Source organism: Microcebus murinus, chromosome 9, assembly GCF_040939455.1.
Source record: "Microcebus murinus isolate Inina chromosome 9, M.murinus_Inina_mat1.0, whole genome shotgun sequence".
Taxonomy (NCBI): Eukaryota; Metazoa; Chordata; class Mammalia; order Primates; family Cheirogaleidae; genus Microcebus; species Microcebus murinus.
In genome coordinates this window covers 95,436,033-95,458,610 of record NC_134112.1, presented here as the reverse complement: position 1 = coordinate 95,458,610, position 22,578 = coordinate 95,436,033, and the positions used below count along the sequence as shown (strand labels likewise).

The window sequence follows — 22,578 nt, the reverse complement described above, 5'->3', positions numbered from 1 at the left end:
GGCATCGTTCAATGAGCAATTCCCTTCCTCCAGCCCTCCTTCCCTTAAACCCATCCACCACTCAGGAGCCAGAAAGACGTCTCTGAAACAAACTCTTCTGCCAAAAGAGACCAAATTCCAAGCTCTTCGGTGTGGCGTGTAACAACCTCCATGAGAGAGCCCCTTTTAGCATCACGTTCCTCTTTTTTTTGTGCGAATGATGGTAATGATGGCAATGCCAACGTCACCCAGGGCCTTTCCTCATGCTATGCTCGCTTTCTTCAATGACCAGACATTTTTTCTTCAACTAGTTTAATTTTAGGCATCTTTCCAGCCTAAGATAAGCCTCCCCCACCAGAAAGCTTTGCTGCGCGAAGCAGCCTTTGCCTGTTGTCCCACAGCACCTTGCCCACTTTCATTGTATCACTTCCCACGCTGTATTGAAATTTCCTTTCTGTGGGTTTCATTTCCTCTGTCATTTTCAGCTCTTCTAAGGTACAGACTTTGGCTTGTTCTATTTTGTATTTCTGGCACAATAAACACTTATTAAATTGACGTAAATGTAATTTGTGTTTGAGACAAGGCAAAAGGAGAATTCTTCTATGTTCTTATTTCCCCTCGAAACCATACCTGGTGCCATGCAGTTTGCCTTCTAAGAGCACAGACTTACATATTATTTAGCGGTATGCATTTATATAAATATTACAACCACGGATTTCTGATATGAATAACTAGTTTAAAATATGAAATGCTTCTGTTATATTCACAATGGAATATATATTTGTTTATAAGTCAAAGGCTAAAATATTCAACTCCAATATGAGTATAAATACAAAATATATACTCTCCTTATGATTGAATACATTTATGAGAAGCTTGCCTATTCTAAGATTAAAGTTAAGTTTGAAACACCTTTTAACACAGTCATTGTATACTAATCTGAAATCGTTTTTGATTTATAGAAGCAAGATGGATTTACTCCTACATATTAATATTTTTTTTAATTTTTGGATTACTTCATATAAAACCATAAAGCCTGCTAAGTCATGGATGGCTAATTATGTGGTTGGTCCACTTGAGTTAAAACTAGATAAAAACTTAAGTAATTTTTTGAAATTATATTATTAAAAATATTATTCGACATTAAAAAAAAAAGAAACTAAGGTACCCCCTGCTTCCCCAAATGGTCATTCATACACACACAGACATTCACACCCATATTCTCCCCTTTTTCCTATTCACTTGTGACTCACAGAACATCAGAAAATCAGAGTGATCCATTTCCAAGCAGGGTTACAGCTCAAATATATCTGATAATGCAGAGATAATAGGCAATTTCTGAAAATTAGCATAAAATCTATTTGTACGAAATTCATGTGGAAGCAATTTTTAATTATTTGTGTAAATCAAAAAGTCAAACAAATTTGACTTGCCTTCTCTATTATAATATTGCTGTTTACTTAAAATAGCTCTTCAGCTTTTGACCATACAAAATCTCTTTTTCTTTTGGGGAAAAAACTATCTAGAATTATAAATCCTAAGTACATGTTACACAGATGAGATAAAGAACCAGACATCAAAAAATCCTCAGAATGCCTTTTGATTTAAATTATTCCCAACATTGATTTCAGATACGTTTTAAAATCATTATTCAGTTAACCTGGCTCCATTTAAAACATCATTGTCAGTGTTAGTGTCTGTCTGAATTTCAGTACTAGATAGGCTAACAGACGTCAACTTGGTTGGAAGTGAAGCAAGAGAACCTGTTTTGAGGCTCACTTTTCATAGTAATTTACCTAATATTGAGGAAAAATCAACGATCCCTATGAGTAAAAGTGAGCCGTAGATACAGGGAGACAGGGGCAGCCCCCTGGTCATTTCCTGAGGGTGTCATGGCTTCAGTGTCACCATTGTATTAATCAGGTCTTTTATTTTCTGTATTCTGATGCTTTGACATCTGGCACCTTGCTGACCCTGGAGGGACTGCCCCGCCCAGGGTTAGCCAGTTTCTAGAGATAGTTAACAAGTTGCCCACAAACGTACTTCACAGATGTAAAATAACCAATCCAGAGTCTACAGTCCAACTACTTCCTTTATCTAGTTCTCACTCTCTGGGCCAGTATCCATCTGTTCTAATCACCCCAGGATCAGGTACCAGACAGCTAAGAACAGCCTGTGTTCCCAGAACCCACCGAAATGGTTCAAGCTAGCCACACCTAAGCCGCTTACTCCACCTCACCCATCTCTTCCCGTGGAAACCACAGTAAAGGCTCTTGCCCAGAGCCTCCCTCTTGCTCTCCGCCTCTGGACAGACCCTCCTCTTCCCGGCTTCATCCTGTGGCATGGCCCACTCCCTCCTCTTGGGAACTGTGAGTAATAAACTGTCTTTCCACGGCAGGTGTTTTCTGGTATGTTGGCCTTACTCTATCTCAAATTATCTATCAATAAATATACTATATTTTGAAACACCTTCTCTTAGGAACTCTCTTGGGAACTGTGAGTAATAAACTGTCTTTCCACGGCAGGTGTTTTCTGGTATGTTGGCCTTACTCTATCTCAAATTATCTATCAATAAATATACTATATTTTGAAACACCTTCTCTTAGGAACTCTCTTGGGAACTGTGAGTAATAAACTGTCTTTCCACGGCAGGTGTTTTCTGGTATGTTGGCCTTACTATATCTCAAATTATCTATCAATAAAAATACTATATTTTGAAATACCCTCTCTTACCATATCTTGCAAAAGAAGAGAAAAATCAAAGTTTTGATCATACAGGACAAAAATCTTAGATATGAGTTGACAAGAGTTCTTCTATATAGCTACAAAAATATCCTTTGAAATAAATTTTAGAAACCTTATTAAATGTCTGCTATCAACTAGTGTTCACCGAGATATCTTCTACTTCCATAGCACTGTGTCAAAAGTGGGAGATTATTGAGGCAAAGGGGTGAGTACAAAGAAAGAACTAATACATGAGCTGTCTTGTGAAAAGAGAATTAGGATGGAGTAAAATAATTTCAGACAGATGGGGGAACCACACATGCAATTGTTTTAAAATGCTCGGATCTGTGTGACTTTTAATATACCAGGCTCGAATGTCATGGGTTGGGTTAGACGCAGAAGATGAAGGACCTAATGCTCCCTACAGAAGATGTGATTCTATGTGTGTAACGATGGTGTGTTAAGTGGAAGGCACATGTTCTGGTTTGCATCTTGGAAAGACAAGCTGGCATGAGAGAGCAGGAGGAGTGGCGATGGGGTAGAGAAGTAGAAAGTACAAAAACCTAGCCTCAAAGCTGCAGACACTCTTCCAGTGCTGACAGAGGTTACACAACGTCAGAATTCAGGAAATACATATGCCATTAAAAAAACGCAAAGCTATTTGATGATGCATCTTTGCTACCCAGAATGTCAAAGTAATTAAGGCTTTCAGGATGATAGAAGAATTCCAGATGAATATTCATAGTCATAATCTTGTCCAAGTGTATGATAAATACAATATTACAAAAACCTCAGAACTTTTCATGGAATTGAAACTACCCTAAAAAGAAAAAAAAGTGTCAAATTTTATTTGAAACATGTTAAATATTTGAATCCACTTATTTATACCATCTTAATTTTTAGACAGAATCTCAGTTTGTCACTCCTTTAGCTATCCAGCAATTCATACTCTACCCTTTTCAAATCTGTATCTAAGCAAACCATTTCTTTAACAATGTAAAACAGTATTTTTCCAAACTGTATCTACTTCACCAACAACTTCTGCAATGTTTTCTGACCATGTAGCAATATGTAATAGGTGATGAGTAGGAAATCTAATTCTTATGTATTTTACTTTCTGTGCTTTCCTGAAAGCTAAATGAGTTGGTACCAATGATCCACACTTATTTGCAAGAACTTGGACATATGCTTGGTGTGTTCTGAGTTTATGCATATGGTGTAGTGCATTACAGCTGTGCTTTATTTTTTATTTGATTTCATATACCTTTGGGTGAAACTTTTACCTCAACCATAAAATAGGATTAATAAAGCTCAAAATGTACACATGTTGTGAGATACTGCGCTCTCTCCTGTTTGCTAGAGCAGTTGGGCCCTGTCTGGTAAAACGTAAATGGCACTCTGCGGTCTGGTTATCAACACACCTCAGTGGCTTGGGCATCGGAGGGAATCTGCCTCACTGTGAACTTGGGTGCTGTCCATTACTTCTTGACATCTGCACGCTCACTGGGCCCTGTTGAACAGGCTGAACTAATTTATTTCCATAAATGAGCAATGCTCATACCGCTTGTACATAGAACCCAGTCCTGACAAAGATAAAATTATCTGAAGCTCCTAAAATTAGAAGTTACAGCTTCCATGCTCAGAGAGGACAAGCAGTTCATACCAATGAGTGATACTGGCTTACTGTAAAAATCATATAGTTCCATCAATCTTTCACTTTCTCACTTTTGATAGCGATAAGGATAACAGAGACATACTTCTCCCTGATTAGAAACTCAACAGGGAAAAGATGCTAATTAATGGCTAAAAGATGTGGCCATGGTAGTGAGGAATCAATAAGGAGTTTCTGTATTGTGTTATGGGATTAGGGGGGCAGTCCCTGCCCACCTCTAGGTAACTGATGCTATCTATGCAGCAATGCTGGTGTTACTTAAGCACTCAATTTTTAAGAAAGGTCAGAAATCAAAATTTTTATAAAATTACCCTATTTTGAAATGTTGAGGCTAAGGCAAGAGGATTGCTTGAGACCAGGAACTTGAGACCATCCTGGGCAACATAGCAAGACCTCATTTCTAAAAAAACACTTTTTAAACAATTAGCCAGTCATGATGATGAGCACCTGTAATCCCAGGTACTCAGGAGGCTGAGGAAGGAGGACCACTTCAGCCCAGGACTGGTGTGCTCATTGCTCCCTGTAGCCTCGAAGTCCTGGGCTGAAGTGGTCCTCCTTCCTCAGCCTCCTGAGTACCTGGGATTACAGGTGCTCATCATCATGACTGGCTAATTGTTTAAAAAGGATTTTTATAAACTACCTGGTTTATTTTATTATATTTTTTTTATAGCAGCCCAAACAGACTAAGACATAAAATTAGTCCCAGTTGTGGAGGGGTCTGCTTTAACAAATACTAAAAACGTGGAAACACTTTGGAACAGAGTAATAGGTAGAGGCTGGCAGATTGCTGAAGGTCATCTATAAAAAGCCTACATTGCTCTGAATGGCAATTCTAGTGAGAGCCTAGAAAAAAAGAAGAGCTGTAGAGACGGTCTCAATTTTCTTAAAGTATGCCTAAGTGGTTGTGAACAGAATGTTGCTAGAAATATGAATGATAAAGACCATTCTGCTGAGGTCTCAGACAGAAGTGAGGAGCTTGCCACTGGACACTGTAGGAAAAGCAACTTCCGCTACAAAAGGGGCAGAGGACTTGGCTGCATTGTTTTTGTGTTCTAGTGTTTTGTGGAAAGTAGAATTTCTGGGCCATAAAAGTAGATATTTGCAGCAATTTCTAAGCAAAGTGTTGAATGTGTGGCTTGGATTTTTTTTTTCTTTTTTTGAGTAGTTATAATAAAATGCATGAGAGAGAGATAGAGAAAGAGAAAGAGAGAAAATTTAAATATGGAATTGTAAAAGGGAAACAAAACTTGAAAATCTGTAAAATTCTCAGTCTATCCATATTGGAAAAATGAGAAAGCTGTTTCAGAGAGAACAAAGGTGTGGACAGGTAAACAGCCGATAGGAAGATTAATATGGGTGGGCCATTTGAGGGAAGTCAGGACCTCCAGTCCAAGAAAATGGAAGAATGGCATTGCTGTTCTTGATGGCAATGCCAAGGCCACCAGGGCTGCCCTTTCCTTCCCTTCACAGGCCCAGAGTGCCAGAGTGCCTGGGCTTAGGGGGCAGAATGATTTCAAAAGAGGAGCTGCGGACACCTGTAGATCCATGCTACGGGCTCCTCAGCGCTGCTTCATGGCTCTGCTCCCTGCACGTCATTGCCCCAATCCTTGGCTACCCCAGGTGTGGCTCTAGCATGTGCTGCACCCAGTAAAGCTGTGGGGAACAGCTGCCTCCACCTGGATTTCAAAGGATGCCCCGGAAAGCTGCAGAGCCCAGGAATAGAATTGTTGTGGAAGAAAGGTCTCCACAGAGAGCCCCTTCTGGGGCAATGTGTTGAGGTGTCATGGGGACAGGGCTGCCCCCAGGGTTCCAGACTGGTAGAAGCCACCAGTATGAAAGTGCCGCATGGAAGAGACACGGGCTGGTGACCCAGGAATAGAGCCCCTGTGGAGGTGGGGCCACCGTAGAGACGTAGAGAACCACACAGGGGGCAGGGCCAGCCACCCAAAGCTGGAGGGGGAGGGGCAGGAGGGAAAACCTCTATCACAATGGGCCTGGAGGGCACAGCAACTATCCAAAGAAGTTTATTCTCTAAGTGTGGGACCTTAAATTGGGATCTGTTATCCCTCCCTTTCTTTTTTTTTTTTTTTTTTTTTTTTGAGACAGAGTCTCACTTTGTTGCCCAGGCTAGAGTGAGTGCCGTGGCATCATCCTAGCTCACAGCAACCTCAAACTCCTGGGCTCAAGCAATCCTCCTGCCTCAGCCTCCCGAGCAGCTGGGACTACAGGCATGTGCCACCATGCCCGGCTGATTTTTTCTATATATATTAGTTGGCCAATTAATTTCTTTCTATTTATAGTAGAGATAGGGTCTCACTCTTGCTCAGACTGGTTTCAAACTCTTGACCTCCAGCAATCCGCCCGCCTCGGCCTCCCCGAGTGCTAGGATTACAGGCGTGAGCCACCGCGCCTGGCCACCCCTTCCTTTCTTCTTTCTTATTTTTCCCTTTTGGAATGGGAATGTCTATCCTATGCCTTTCACACCATTATATTTTGGGAGCTCATAACTTGTTTGATTTCTCAAGTTCACAGCTGGAGAGAAATTTGCCTCAGAATGAATCACACCTGGAGTCGCAGCGATATCTGATTTAGATGATATTTCGATGAGACTTTGGATTTAGAATTTAACATTGATGCCAGGTGAGGTAAGACTTCGGGGGCTTTTGAGATGGAATAAATGTATTTTGCATGTGAGAAGTGTGTAAATTTGGGGGTCCAGGGTAGAATGCTATGGTCTGAATATTTGTGTCCACCCACAAAATTCATAGTCTCAAAATTAATCCCCATCACTGCTATTATATTATATTAAAAGGTGAGCTCTTTGGGAAGTGAGGGTCTTTGGCAGACCCTCATGACTGAGATTTGTGACCTTGTAAGGAGGCCCAAGAGAGCTAGCTAGCCCTTCTACCATTTGAGGATACACCAAACAGATGCCTTCTCTGAATCGTGAAGTTTTTATTGGACACCAGATCTGCCAGGACCTTGATCTTATACTTCCCAGGCTCCAGAACTGTAAGAAATAATTTTTTTTAAGCTACCCAGTTCATGGTATTTTGTTATAGCAATTCAAAGTGACCAAGACACCAACTAATATAACCAACCCTTCTTTGTTTGTAGAGTCTATATTTTACAATTTGCATACTTCCTAAAATTTGTTTGTAATCCTCAAATCAATACTCATGGCACTATGGCAATCAATACTGTATATAAGCAGAGTTGCAAAAAACTTCAGTCCCCAGATGGGCACATCCACAGGTGACAGCAAAGCAATACTTCACATTCTTGTTTCAGTTCTCATCCTATTAAAAAAAAAGTATTATTTTTCTTATGTATTTACTGCCACGTTTTTTTGTACTTTTGTGCTTTTGGGAAGGCGATTTTGCTGTTTAGAATGCCTCCCTTTCAAGTACAGTGCTGCAGTCCGTTCTAGTGTTTCAAATCCAGGCTTTGGTATACCTTCTAGAGAAAACACCTATATTAGATAAGCTTTGTCCAGCAATGAGTTATAATGGTGTTTACTGTGAGTTCAATGTTAATGAATCAGCGATGTGTATTACATGAGGTGTCTTTAAACAGAAACTTAAATAAATCAAGATTTATTATGTACTAATTGGTCGACAAAAATGCAGTGACCAGAGGCTTGCAGGAACCTAACCCTATGTTTCCCCTAGGAGCACTAGTTCAGTATTGCTAATGCAGTGTTCGTGGCAACTTTATAGCACATGACTGTGAAAAATGGGTACTGACTGCATTTACGTTGCATTTACTTATTCTCAAATGAGAAAGCAAAGAACCATTTCAAATTACCACGTATGTGTCAGTGAAAATAGAATAAACAAATATTTAAATTAACCTTGAGGAAAGGGATCAACAAACGGCAGATCTCTTCACAGATGAGTATAATAGTCCATGACACCACCCGACAAAAATCACTCCTTTTCTTTCTTCTCACTGCATGGACATGCATTGAGTGCACGTGACTTATAAGGAGAGCATACAAAGGTAAATCCTTCATTCCCCACTTGCTTACTGAAACTGTATGGTTTACATATCTCATTATTCCAATTCACTAAGTTCAAGATAAATCCAGTTTTTACAATGTGTAGAATCTTAGATTCCTGGAGAATCGCAGAATCCAAATCATATCCTTCAATTCACATTTCCTCTAAGGTAAGGCCCAGAATTTTCTTTTTTTTATTTAGCTATTTGATTATTGCCTACCTTTCCTGACCTTTTAGGAAATATCCTGCTTGAAAATGGCAACATAAAAACACAGATTATATTGAATTTACTAGAACCTGGATGTTAAAGCTCTCTCCTCTCTAAGCCCTAAATTACTTTAAGGCTATAAATAAACTTGAAGTTTACTTCTTATATTTTAAGAATTTTAGGTATTCTTTTGTATAATTTATACTTTGAATTTATCTTCCTAACATAAATCAAGGGTTTTTCCTGAAGAGATCTGGCATTTTCTTCTGAATACAGGCTAGAGGTATTAAAAACATTCAAAACCTCTTTAACTTGCAGAATTCTGTAGTTTAAACAAGAGGATCATTTTGAATTCAAAATTTAAGGGCAGCCAAATATCACAAATTTACATTAATTTTAGGAGAGAATTTATTTATTTATTTATTTATTTATTTATTTATTTATTTATTTATTTATTTATTTATTTGTCAGTAGAAAAAGAATTAGATTTTGAAATAGGCACATTAGATACAAGGACCTGCACATCTTATTTTCAACTTTCTGCATTTGACATTTTTTAGTTTAGGTCAATCCTAACAATTTATGCCCTTCCCAAGGTATGACAGATATAACACTGTTACAAGTGCTATTTATAGTAGGGCGGTTAAGTCCTTAAAATGTCAATGGTTCAGTTTTTCTTAGTGTAGACCTAGATGTACAACACATGCCTTCATTCTAGGGGGGCAAAAGGCATGTGGAGGCAGGGCCTTTATCAGAAAATTAAAGTGGTGCCAGATTTCTCAGGACCCAAGAAGTAAGTAGCTGAGTCCCCAGAATCATGACCACCCCTGCAGGCTATACAGGAGCACCGGCTCCGAGCCTGGAGACTAGGACTGAGGTCTGGCTTATTTGCTCTTGTGGAAATAAATTCAGTCTCTGGGCCTGCAAAAGGGAAGAGGGAACAGATAATCTCTTAGATTCTTTTGAGCTCTAAAATTAAGCATTTCTTTTTCTTATTCTGGGTGATTTGCCCAAGCTTCCCAACAACTAACTATGCATTTATTTTTCCATGTTAACTTTACCTTAGGTTCTAAAATGGGAGAATGCATAATTTTAGAGCACGTTCACATTTACTGATTATTTTACTACATTAGCAATTGGACTTTTCCAAAGGCAATTTTAAAACGTGAAATCCACACACAATGAGATACTTCCATGGGTAACTATTTTGGACCATCAGTTAAAATTTATGTACCAAAGTGTCCAAATTTCCAAACTGGAGCAAAAACTGCATCCTATATATCATATATAATTGCCAGTATTACTTTTCTAAAAGAAAACGAATGCTAATTCTTTTTTTTTTTTTTTTTTTTTTTTTTTGAGACAGAGTCTCACTTTGTTGCCCAGGCTAGAGTGAGTGCCGTGGCGTCAGCCTAGCTCACAGCAACCTCAAACTCCTGGCTCAAGCAATCCTCCTGCCTCAGCCTCCCAAGTAGCTGGGACTACAGGCATGCACCACCATGCCCGGCTAATTTTTTTTTTGTATATATATATTAGTTGGCCAATTAATTTCTTTCTATTTATAGTAGAGACGGGGTCTCGCTCTTGCTCAGGCTGGTTTCGAACTCCTGACCTTGAGCAATCCGCCTGCCTCGGCCTCCCAGAGTGCTAGGATTACAGGCGTGAGCCACCGCGCCCGGCTAATTCTTTATTATATGGAAGCTATAAGTAGAATCTAAGAAAGCAATTCATAATGATAGTTTACTTATATTCTTAGTGCATTGTTAACGTTTAAACAGACACAAAATTAGTAAGATTGAATTATTTTAATTCTAGGACATGGGAAAATATTTATCTGAGTAAATTAAGGAAAATACTCATGGCTTCAATTACCTGGAACCAGTGAGAATGAGTGTATGGCTTGAGCAAGCGTAAAATGAAATATCTAGTCTCATTCAGCTAAAACATGTTTCCCTCCCTTTTTTTTTTAGTATTTAGCCTAACACAACAGTACAGCCATCGTAAATATCAGAGAATTGTAACACACACGCACACACACAGACACACACGCATATGCATATACATCTCTTATCTGTTTTCTTTGCTAAATCAAGACCTAGATTCACAGTCGCTGGAGAGGCAATACAGAGATTGGGTTCAAACTGCCAGGGTTCTAATTCCTGCTTTGCCACTTGGTAGCCAGCTGCGTGACTTCACCAGGAAGTCACAAAACTGCTCTGTGCCTGAACTTCCTTGAATGTCAGGAGATGAAGGCAATGATACGATGTTTTATAGATCTGTGCAGATGGATTGAGTAAACGTAGACCTCCTGGGATGGCATCTGGAGAGTGGCTAGTATTCTACCAGCTTCGGAAACAGGCGGGAAATTCGCAAGCCTAGCAGAGGTACCCATTCCATTCCCAGCTTGCTCGGTAGCTGGTGATTGGAAGACACTCCACAACAAGTGAAAAGATAAAAAAAAAAAAGAAAAGAAAAATGTAATACTTAAAACAGTATCTGGTGATCTGGTGCATTGCATTATAAGCTGTTAATAACCATTAGTTGTTACTGTTATCATATATTTTGTTTAATTGATTTAAAATGGTGAATGTGCTAATCTGCCCACTTGGCAACCTTGACTCAAGCCTGGAAGGAGAACAGGGTCATGTTTTCACCATAGCAGGAATGGATTTAGGACAAATTTGGTGTCAGTCTTGGTGACCATGTGACTCTTCCTGCTTACTGTTCTATAATTTTGCTGACTTCCCTGGTGGAGCTTATTTTTCCCCAGTGAGAAAGACAGCAAAACATAAAGAAGTGAAAGGGCAAAAAAAAAATACATGATTCACTCTACTCTGTTTCTACTCTTCACAGTCCTGGATAACATTTGGGGGCAACAAGTATTTTGGAGGTTTTCTGGCACTTCCCTCTCATTCTACCTGAGAAACCTGCAGTGCAGGGCGAGGCCCAGCGCTGGATGAAATACTTTCAAGAAAAGAATTTCAAATGGACACTTGAATCCAACTCCCACCTCTATGATTCTGTCTACACCAGCATAGTATCAACCATCATTTCTTCATAGCTTATGAATTTGGTATCCCCCAAAAGAGCTAATACTTATCGAATATAGAAATTCACAATCATGCCATCTGATTCAATGCACGTATTGAATATAAGCTTTCATTTTTATAACTTTAAAATAACAAAATTTAGTTAACTCCTACTCGAAGCCTACATTTATAACAAAGACTTGCTTCCAATTTTTGTATTTCATGACTAAATTTGATGAGATTCTGAAGAGTTCAAGATGAAGAAAATGTCTCATTTGCTAAATCACAACGCTGCGGTTAAGAATATACTAGCTAAATCAAGTAAAAATAAAGGGAAAAGTGTCAAGTTGCAGACATATGTGAGAAAAAAACAGACAAAAATGTTTTCCCCGGTGGCTCTGTGTAAGTGGTGGCGGGTGCTATTTATAAAGGTTTTATACATAGCATGGGAAGGCTTGTAAAGAGAACATTTATAGACATTGGCAAACAGGCGAATGCAAGGCCTGGGATTGTGGAGACAACAAAGTGGGAGGGCAGGACTCCGATCGCTTGAAACTTCTAAGCAATTGGAACCACCGCAAGGTGGTGAGGGGGTGGAATGGGCAGGCAGAACAGAGAAGTTGCAGTGAAGCTCCCATCAGCAGGGAGACAAGGATCTCCGTCTGCAGTGGCAATAGCTCCAGCAGTGCAGCTCCCAGGTGAGGCTGGTGGAAACCAAACTCTGTTTTAGCCACGCATCTAGCCCACCTTGCACCCTGGGTGGACAAGGTGCAAGAAGCCACCTTGCTCTTCAGAACAGGCACATAGCTGTGGACATGACACAGCCCCTTAAGACTCAATAGCCAAACCTTTAATGACATATTTTTTTCATAATATTCTATAATATTGTAGAACCTGATTTTGTGACTACTATATATGACTACTATGTGTTTTATCTCTTGAATTCCCTTGTAAAAATATGGCTTTAAAGATTTTGGAACAGTTCTTTGTTTTAAAATTTGAGGTTAAAAAAAAGGAGCTTTGCAACTTTTAGAGGTCTATTTTTTTGTTCTTTTCTGATTTCTAGTTTTCTAATTTCAAAACTCCTGGTTTTGACTGTTATCACAGCTCTAATATTTATATTAGAAATATTTTCTTTTCCTGTTAAATGATCACTGTCCCATAATCGTCTTTTTTTTAACTTTTCCAACTAAGACATTTTTTCCAAAATTTGAAGCAACAGTTAGATGATTTTATAAACTTTTTCTCTTGATATTTAGAAATGTTTTGAAATATTAATTAGAAAAATTAAAGTCAGAGTCCTGAGGTTAGGAAGATTCAGGAATGCAAACAAGAATTGTTGTGCAAAGCCCAAACCCTTCTCTAAAAATTTCTGTTGTACTTCTTAGAACAACAGAACTGTAAAAGGGTGACCATGTCCTGCTGATGGCTTTTCCTACTAAATAAAGCACAAGCAGCCATGGTTAGCATCTCCTACACTTTGTGTTTACATGGTTCTGCCAGAAATAAAATTGAAATGGTGTCTCTGTGGTATCAATTTTATGATGAATTCCATTAAAAACTAATTGAAAATGTTATTGAACAAGGATCAAATATTTATAGGGCCAACTAGGCCATTCAAGTGAGATACAAATAATTACTTATACATATATAGCACGTATAAATCGACCACACACATAAACACACATGCATACAGGTATATACACAAATTGTTTTTATACCACTTATGTACATCTTTGCTAGGACTGGCTGTTGGTTTAAAAAAAGAAATGGAAATGGGTGTTTCTCTCTGGTGTCCTCCCACTTCAGTGGTTGTGCACCCTCCCCCAACCCATTCAACATGTTCTCCACTAACAGATACACTGCACAGAATCCAATAAAAGTATTCACATTCTGATGTAAATATCTAATGATGCTTAATGTTCTTAATGTTTTTAAGACATTAATGAGAACAGTACTTAAGGAAAAGAAAGAAGAAAGGAAAGGAAAGGAAAGGAAAGGAAAGGAAAGGAAAAGGAAAAGGAAAAGGAAAAGGAAAAGGAAAAGGAAAAGGAAAAGGGAAAGGGAAAGGGAAAGGGAAAGGGAAAGGGAAAGGAGAGCAAAGCTACTGAGGCTCAGAGAACAGTTAAGGAAAAGATAGCTTGATTGGAAGAAGAGGTCCTTGAGTCTCTGAAGCTCTACCACATAGACAGCAACTGAATACACCAGTCATATGTGAATATATATGAAACTACAGACACAGTAACACTAATTAGTGTCTACTTTCATCCAAATCACAACCTTTCTTCCAATCACGATAGAGTGAGAGTAAAATTTTTCACAGTGTGAGAAGATAAGAGGTAAAACTTAACCTTATCTTTAATGTTTTAAAGCTCTATAGAATACTTTTCTGATATTTTTCCTTGCTTTGCTTCAACAACAATTTTACTAAAAAATGAAAATAGTTGTTTCCCAGACAAACATTATTTGACAGAGTTAAAGAAAGTGCTGCATATCACGTGGAAGAGGGAGTCTGATCTTAGATATTTTCTGTGGATATATCAAAAAGAGAATAGACAAAAACATTAAATTGCTTTATTATTTTATCTTATCAGTTTCACTCTCGCTTCTCTGTATCTATTCCCTTCTTTGTTTCTTACTGTTTTTTTTATTTTCTTTAAGCTCATATTTACACTTCTGACCTTTTTTCTTTCAAAACCCATCAAGCCAAGAGAAGTGCCTTTCTTCCCTCTTTAAATGTGATTCAGTATTTTTATTATATCCCCATTAACATACTCCTTGAAAAGTATCCCCATTAAAATTTTCTTAGAGTTTATGCACTGATTAGTATTAAAGCTGAAAACACCTTAATGAATTTTTCTAGGAAGTTGCAGAAGGAAACCGTGCCTTTAGTGACATGCCTCACTGGATTTTCTACCATTTCAAGTTGTGCTTTAATGAGGCTCCAGGGTTTAAAGGCAAATTGATTTGAGAAACATGGCCCTAATGCTTGTCTTTCAGAGTTTTTGTGTGTATGTCCCAGCTACATAATTTCTATAAAAATACATAGGACATTTGAGTTGCAGATGAAAATGATTTTCTCATTGCTCTTAATCATTTATAGCTCCAGATTACTGGATCAGAGGATGACTTATGAAAGAGGTTCTGAGTGGTATAATGGAAAGCCACATACCAATAAAATGATTAGACATAAAGAGAATTAAAAATATACAACAATCTGCTGTGACGGATTGGCCAGGGCAGATGGTACACAATAAAATGTTTACATTTATATAAAACAGCTATGTATTTTTATCTCTTAGAAACAGTAAATATATGGTATTGGGAGAGATATCCCCTATAGCAGGCGTCCTCAAACTATGGCCCATGGGCCACATGTGGGTGTTTTTGCCCGTTTGTTTTTTTTACTTCAAAATAAGATATGTGCAGTGTGCATAGGAATTTGCTCATAGTTTTTTTTTTTAAACTATAGTCTGACCCTCCAATGGTCTGAGGGACAGTGAACTGGTCCCCTGTTTAAAATGTTTGAGGACCCCTGTCCTATAGTATTATAATCTATCCCAGACAAAAGGGATGCATGCAAAGATAAAAATATTAGGAGATGGCTAACTAAGTCATCAAAGAAACTATTATTTTCAATGCACTTTTCTTAAGCATGTTATTTATTTTTCTCAAATAAAAAGACACCAACTTAGAATCATGTAATTTATTAAAAACACAAAAATGTTTTCTCAACTTCAAGAAAAAAATAAGCTTGATTTTGTATGTATAAATACTCAGACTTCTCAGAGTTAATGAATAGCAAAGGATTGCATTATAAATATTTTATTAATGTAAACTTAACTCAAGGTGTTAAATGAATGGTATTGCCACAATTTGGCCAGCCCACAGGTCCATCCTCACACCCCCACTAAAACAAAATCTTTACTTTTAACCGTAAAAGTAGGCAGTCTGTTGTGGCTAAGAACATCATTTATATAATTTTAATGTACACATTAGAATAACCACTTAGTAAAAGTGGAAATCATTCCTGCCTACTTCTCCAAATCACTGAAGGCAAAACATAGTATTCCTCATATTCCAAACATGAGCTTGTCATTAGCATTGTTGAACACTCTCTAGAAACAGTGATATGTGTTATGAATTGTAGCAGACAGTCTTGGTTGCCCACCTAATATCCATTTCCTCTTTGTTGGTGGTGGTGATGGATGAGCCTTGATTTCATTCAAGTGCCCAGTGTCCATCTATTTTCTATGTAGTTCAAGGGAAGGACAGCTTTTTCTCTGCAATGGAGCTAATCCTGAATTGTGCAAGTCAACCACAGCAACCCTATTCCCCTTGCTGAGACTTGGTCTAAGGGTGTGCATGTGAGTAAGTTATAGCCAGAGCAAGGTGTGCTCAGGGAGCTTTAGCTATAAGGAATCAGGCTCCCTAATTCCTAAGGAGGAGATAGCAGAACAGATGGCCTCGACCTGCCTCTGAAAATTGCAGTGTCAGTGTGAGAACTGAAAGGGTAAGGCCATCCTGACAACCAGGATAAAGCCAGCCTCGGGACCAGACTGCCACACAGGGATGCAAGAGCAGTTTACAGAGATATACTGAGATCTACTCCAGCAACTGAACTTTCATCATGTGGGAAATTAAATTTTCTTTCTTTCTGAATCAGTTTGAATCAGGCTAACAGAGAAAGACTAAGGCAACGTTAAATGTATAGCTTTAATTTTCTCCTAAAACTTATGCCGATCGTCCTCTTTAAAAGCACAGAGGAGGAGGCATTCTCTCTCTCCTCCATCTGTCTAGGGGTGAGTAAAGAAATGGCATGGCAGAGACTGCTAGCTGTTCCACAAAAGTGCAAGGGGAGTCTGATTTTAATAAGAGAAATTCCGAGTTTTAGCTGGGGACAAGGCTGCAGAAGTGGGATTAGGTGGCTGTATGACTAAATCCTGGTTAAGGGAGATGGTGTATGTCCATTTTGGGTCTGTTCTTCATAAAATGGTGAGCCCTTATACACGGAAAAGTGGATCTCAGTTCAGAGAGACAGTGGTAAACTGTCTCAGCAAAACATAAAGCAGAAGAGAGCATGTTTGTCCTGAACCAACTGCCGTTTGGTGATCATTTAGTCCTTACTTTGTTTCTTTCCTCTTTATGGTGCCAATTAATGTTTAAATAGCTGTAGCCAATCCCTGACTTTCCCTGATGCTCAAAGCCCTGCTGACTTTAACACCCTTTTATTGGTTTTTTTGTTTGTTTTTTTATTTATTTTTTACTAGCAATCAATGAAATGGTTGTATTTCCTGCTTGAATAGACCAATGCATAGATCAATGCACGATCAAGGGCCATTCTGAACTGCAATCTGCCAGTTCTACAAACTATTATTCTGACCCAAAAAAAACTATTAGCCAGAGTCTATTGATCCCCTACCTCCCTCCTTTCCAGAGCACCAGCAGATGAATCGTCTCATTTGGTGTCCTAAGAGGCGCAAGCTGGGCATGGACAGGCACAACTGCGGCAAAACATGAACAACCAATGGCACAAGATGAGGTTCATCCAAACTGAAACTTACACTCCTGTTTTAACAAGTTTCCTTTGATAAACTCATTAAGAGTATGAATGAATCTCCTTTGTGTAAGAGACGAGTGGCTGAGATTGCTGCTTTTGGTTTTGGCACAGATTCAAGAGATAAAAATACAAGCTACAGTTCTTGAAGGGAGAAGCTATGCCCTGTATTAAGATTTGGAATGAATCCTACGGCAGAGGAAGAGGAACAATGCGACAATGGCCCACGCTGAATAGAAGCGTCTCCTAGTCCACTTGTGGGTATTCTTCATAATCATTCACTAATGTGCAGCTGATGATCACTTTACTACGCAGCACCACTTGAGACCACAAAGACTATTTCTTTGTGAATATCACACCTTCTTTATACCTCTTGACTCTTAGCATTGCTACATGAGCAATACCTATCTTCCACTAGATTACATAATCCTCGAGGATAGGAATTCAGGAATTATATTTTTTGGAATATATACTATTTTGGTTTCATATGAAATAAAACTTGAATGTGTTTGACATGTGAGGGGAAGCAAAAAAATGTTACGAATAATCTTTCAGTTTATTCTGATTTTCATTTGTGTCAATTCCATTTTTCTCACTTTTTGGCATACTTAGCTAGAGTCAGCACTGGTGAGGAAAAGGTCAGAAACCAGGTGGTACTTGAATGGACTGGAATCAAATGGGAAGACTTTGATACTAATTGACATAAGTCATAAAAATAAGAAATAGTTCAGAATTGATATGACTCAGACGTATCATTTTATGCTACTATATGACAATAAACATAAGATTTTGGTTCAAAATCGATGTTGTTGTAGATACTATTGGCCTTTTAATTGCTTTTTCTGACTATATGAAACCCAATGAAGACACTGATGTCATATTTTTCTACTCTTTCAAACATGCATTAATCAAATTATTAATTATTTAATTTATTCACTTAATCAACATTCATTAAGTTCCTCTTATAGGCCTGGCTAAATAATGGGGATAAAAAGATGCATAATATGTATAATACACATCTAAAGTACAAAGAATCTATGTAATTTTGGAAAAAACAAATGTTTACCTTAAACATCCATTTCCATGTTTTCACCATGGGAGATTACCTTGCAACACTGATTTTTCTCATACCTAATAATCCAGGCATAGTAACAGGGTGACTTTTAGAATATGCACAAATCCAAAGGATCAAGTTCATAGCAAACAAGAAGAGAATAGGGATAGATCTGGTTATAACGACAGTTCCCTCCTAATCAGGGGGGTATTTGACGGCTAGCTGGGTGAATCCTGTGTCCACTAGACCTGTTTTTGGGTGCTAAAGTATTCTAACCAATTAATAGAAAAGCAAGCACAAAGCTATGGGGAAATAAATGGACTAGGGTTTGAATTCTGATTCTGCTACTTACTAACTTTGTAACCTTTTATAAGAAACAGCACTTTTATGAGTCCCAGTTTGAAAAACCTTAGAAAAACAAACACAGTATCGATGACACATGAAGGTAATCACCAGGGGTTAGAGGGCCTGTGAAAGGCCAAACACACTGAGACTCTCACAAAATAGCTATGTGATTTTTGTGTTTGATGTGGTTATTTGTTTTACTGCTAATGTCTCGTAGATTATACTCCATTTTTTGGATGTTAAATGCAACCCAAAGAGGCAGGGTATATATCATAAAGGAAGACTAAGGCTGTGGCTCCTTCAGATGCAAGTTTTTTACTGGAGCTACATCTGGAAGTGCATGTCCCATAAATGGGGATTAAAGACTCAGCTCCATCAGGGCTGCAGTGTGGTGGCTGGTAGCACAGTCTCTAGAATTAGAGGGTCTGGGTTCATGGCCAAGCTCTTCTGCTTCCTCGCTATTTGATCTTGAGGATCTCATTCAACTTTCCTGTGGCCTCAATCTTCTCATCTGTTAAATGGGGATAATAATAACATCTACCTCATAGCATAGTTAATGATGATTAAATGAGTCTAAGCACATTAAATTTTTACAATACTGGTTAGAAAATCTGCATTAATATATGTTAGTTATGTTATTAATTTACTATAGACTACCATACAGAATAGTTTAAGATTTAGCATCAAACTAATTGCGACAGGTGAAGAAGAATATTTTATAAATTGGACTAGATAGTAGAGCATTTTTTAAATGAAGAAAAAATTTGGAGTGGGAGCGGGTAGGGACACAGAATAGGATTGTCTGCATTAAACCATCATGGTCAAGGGACCTAGAGCTCCTATCTGGATTAGAGCCAAAATGGAACTTGCATACATCAAGCAAGATCTGTTAAGAAGTAAAGAACACCAAGGTGATAGAGCTTTAAAAAAGCTGTGCTTTCAACAGCTTCAGAATTCCCTGTCTAATCAGTAACAGCTTATCAAGCATGAGATGGGAGAAAAACAATCATCGGGGCTCCAGATGGAAATGTTTAATGCATATGCGGTTTACAGGATGAATATAAATTGCAAACATGGTGGGTTTTGGTTAATCTGCTGAATAAAAAAGTATTGAATTTGTTCTACTTTAATTAATGAGTAACTGAATATTTGATACAGCAACATCCTTAACTCTTTCACACAAAGTCAACTGCCAATGATTTGGTAGATACAGTTGGCACTGTCCTTGTTATTTCCCTGATCTATGTAAGTCTTGCAGAGTATATTTTGCAACAGGGGTGAAATCTTGCATGCACTGCAATCTATTCAGTCTGCACTGATGAAAACTCTGTATCAATTTACTTAATTGTGTAGCAGACACTGGAGAAGAATATAAGCATCCCCTAAAATGTTTAGCACTCCTTGGACAAGAGAAGAAACGGAAGCTAGATATCATGGGCAAGACAAATAATAATATTTTCTGTTAGTGGGTAACAAAAAGCCTAAGAATACAGAAGATAATAAAGACAGGTAAACAATGTGATATGTTTCTGTCTGTATCTATTTCTCCATCTGTAATATGTGTACCTTGTAACCATATTTTAATTGTATATATTTTACATATATACATATGTAAAATATATACAATATTTTATATAGCAATATTTTATATGTATATATATAAAAAATATATACAATATTTTATATAGCACTTGCTGTATGTTTCAGGACCTTTACAAATTGTAACTCATCTAATCCTCATAACAACCCTTTGATATAGGTACTATTATTATTATTATTCCCATTTACAGGTGAGAGAACTGGGGTTAAATAATCTGCCCACACAGCTAGAAAATGCCAGGGCTGATGTTCAAAGCTAGTCTGGATTCACAGAACTTTTGCACTCAACCACCACACTGGGCTGCCTATCTAGATAGTAGTCAAAATAGAAACTGAATACATGCGTGCATTTCGTATGTCTCCATTGACAATAATGACAAAAGACTGGAAGAAAAAGTCGGAAAATATTTTGCTATTAGATTAAGTTTCAGGAAATATGGGAATCTTGCTTCAACCTAAGAATACAAAATTGACCATCACCACTGTTGCTTTGAGTCTTTTTCTTTCATGAATATTGGGGGGAAATCATAAGCCCATCTTTTGCTTGCACTGAATAAAATGTGCAAATGAAAAACAAATTGCACATACAACTAATCACACATGCATTCACTTTCTTCAAACACCTAAGTGCAAGATATTAGGGCAACTCATAATTGTATAACTAAATATGCAATGTAGGTTATCTTTATAAGAAAAATAAGGATAAAAATTAATCTTTTAAAATAGCCGTTATTTCAGCAAAAAACAAAAAGATTAAAATCTGAGTTGTAGAAACAATATGGCTAAACTGGAAAACAATGAAAAAATTATTTAAGGATGAGAAAATAATCTCTATTTTCTCAGATTGAAACTAGTTTTATTATTTTAAGAAGCTGAATGAAAAATTATTTTCTAACTAAATCAATTAAAACATATAATTTCATAGTATCTGTGGGAGGAAAAGCAGCAGTTGTGTTAAAAAAAGAAAACAGGAAACTAATACTATGTTGTTAGCTGAGGTTTTATTGCTCTACATTTGTAGTATCTGCCATTAGAAGAGAACTAGCGATTTTAAAATGCAAATTGCTAGTTTGACCTTGACAGCTCTGTTTTTTTTTTTTCTTCTTGCTTTCTAAATTATAAATCTTGCATTCTTTTTGGTGGTAAAGCCAAAACTTCTCTTGAAGTGGAAAATATAAACAAGCCTAAATATTACATATTATTCATTCACATCATCCATAATATTAATGAAATTTACACTGATGGGGAGAAGTAAAAACAAACAATATCCAGACGTCTTTGGTTGAGTTTTTAAATTTTTTTCATGATCAAAACCCACATACTTTTCTTCACCAATAAAAATGCAGCATATTAAAAATTGCTTTGAAAGTCACAACTGATTTCACTTAGAAATTTATTTCATTTAAAAAGATCATATTAAAAAAGTTATGGTATTTCATGGATCCATATATGATTATTATTATGAGCCTGGAATGCTTTTTGAATATGACCTTGCTAATTTCCCAAATATTACCCCCAAAATAGCAAGAGAGGCCACATTTCTTACAATAAAGCTTTTGTGCTGGGTGATGCTGGGAGGTGAAATTTACGATACCATTTGCAGTTCACATCACCACCTGCCATGGGAACTTCTTAAGCTTTAGATAAATGGATGTATAAAAGCAAAGGATGTTGTAGCAAGGTGGCAGTTAAGAGAACCCAGGCTTTAGGTTAAATCAGCACATGGTATAAGAATAATATTAATACCTCTCACCCAGTAATTTCAGCCAAATATGCAATCAAATATTATTTACCCACATAAAATACATATCAACTAACATAAATTAAGTATTTATTTACAGGATAAGATTTGCAAGTTGATTTTTATTCTCTTTCCACTATAGGTAACTTAGAAGTTTCATAACTGTGAAGGATCATTTTAAAACTTTCATATATTCAACAGAGAATAACACCACTGTGTATACTCCTGACATCTGACAACTTCCTAAAATGAACCAGACATCCATATCTTAATCTCTCAATGTAATGCTCATCCGTAATGTGTGCCCTCAAAGAGTGTGGTTATTTTATATACAAATATATTGTCTTCAGATAGAAGAATAAAAAGTGCTTCATAAGGAGCAAAACAGCTTTAGTTGTGACAAGCACAGCTATTAGAATAGATCAAGCATTGAAATCTCACACCTGCAGGTTTTGTGAATTCTTGACTGTAATCTCACTTTCAGTAGGAACTCAATAAAATAAGACAAAACACAAACATCCTGATCTACAGTATAGTTTTATTTTAAGGAACCACAACAATATTAATTTTAAAAAATATATTTTTAGTTTTAATCCGATTTGTATTTTGACCTATCCTGTTTTACTAGCACATTTCTATATATTCATATCATTGGATGTATGAAAGTTC

At 37.4% G+C, this 22,578-nt stretch overlaps 1 protein-coding gene and 1 non-coding gene across 2 annotated transcripts in view; one reads left to right on the top strand and one right to left on the bottom strand.

Annotated features, from left to right (window-relative positions):
• CNTNAP2 (contactin associated protein 2) overlaps positions 1 to 22,578 on the bottom strand; it is a 1,865,599-nt gene that overhangs the window by 1,034,906 nt on the left and 808,115 nt on the right. The gene's annotated exons all lie outside the window — the stretch shown is intronic.
• LOC142873205 (small nucleolar RNA SNORA7) lies at positions 10,887 to 11,029 on the top strand. The gene has a single exon (XR_012921246.1). It is a non-coding gene; the product is annotated as a small nucleolar RNA SNORA7 (small nucleolar RNA).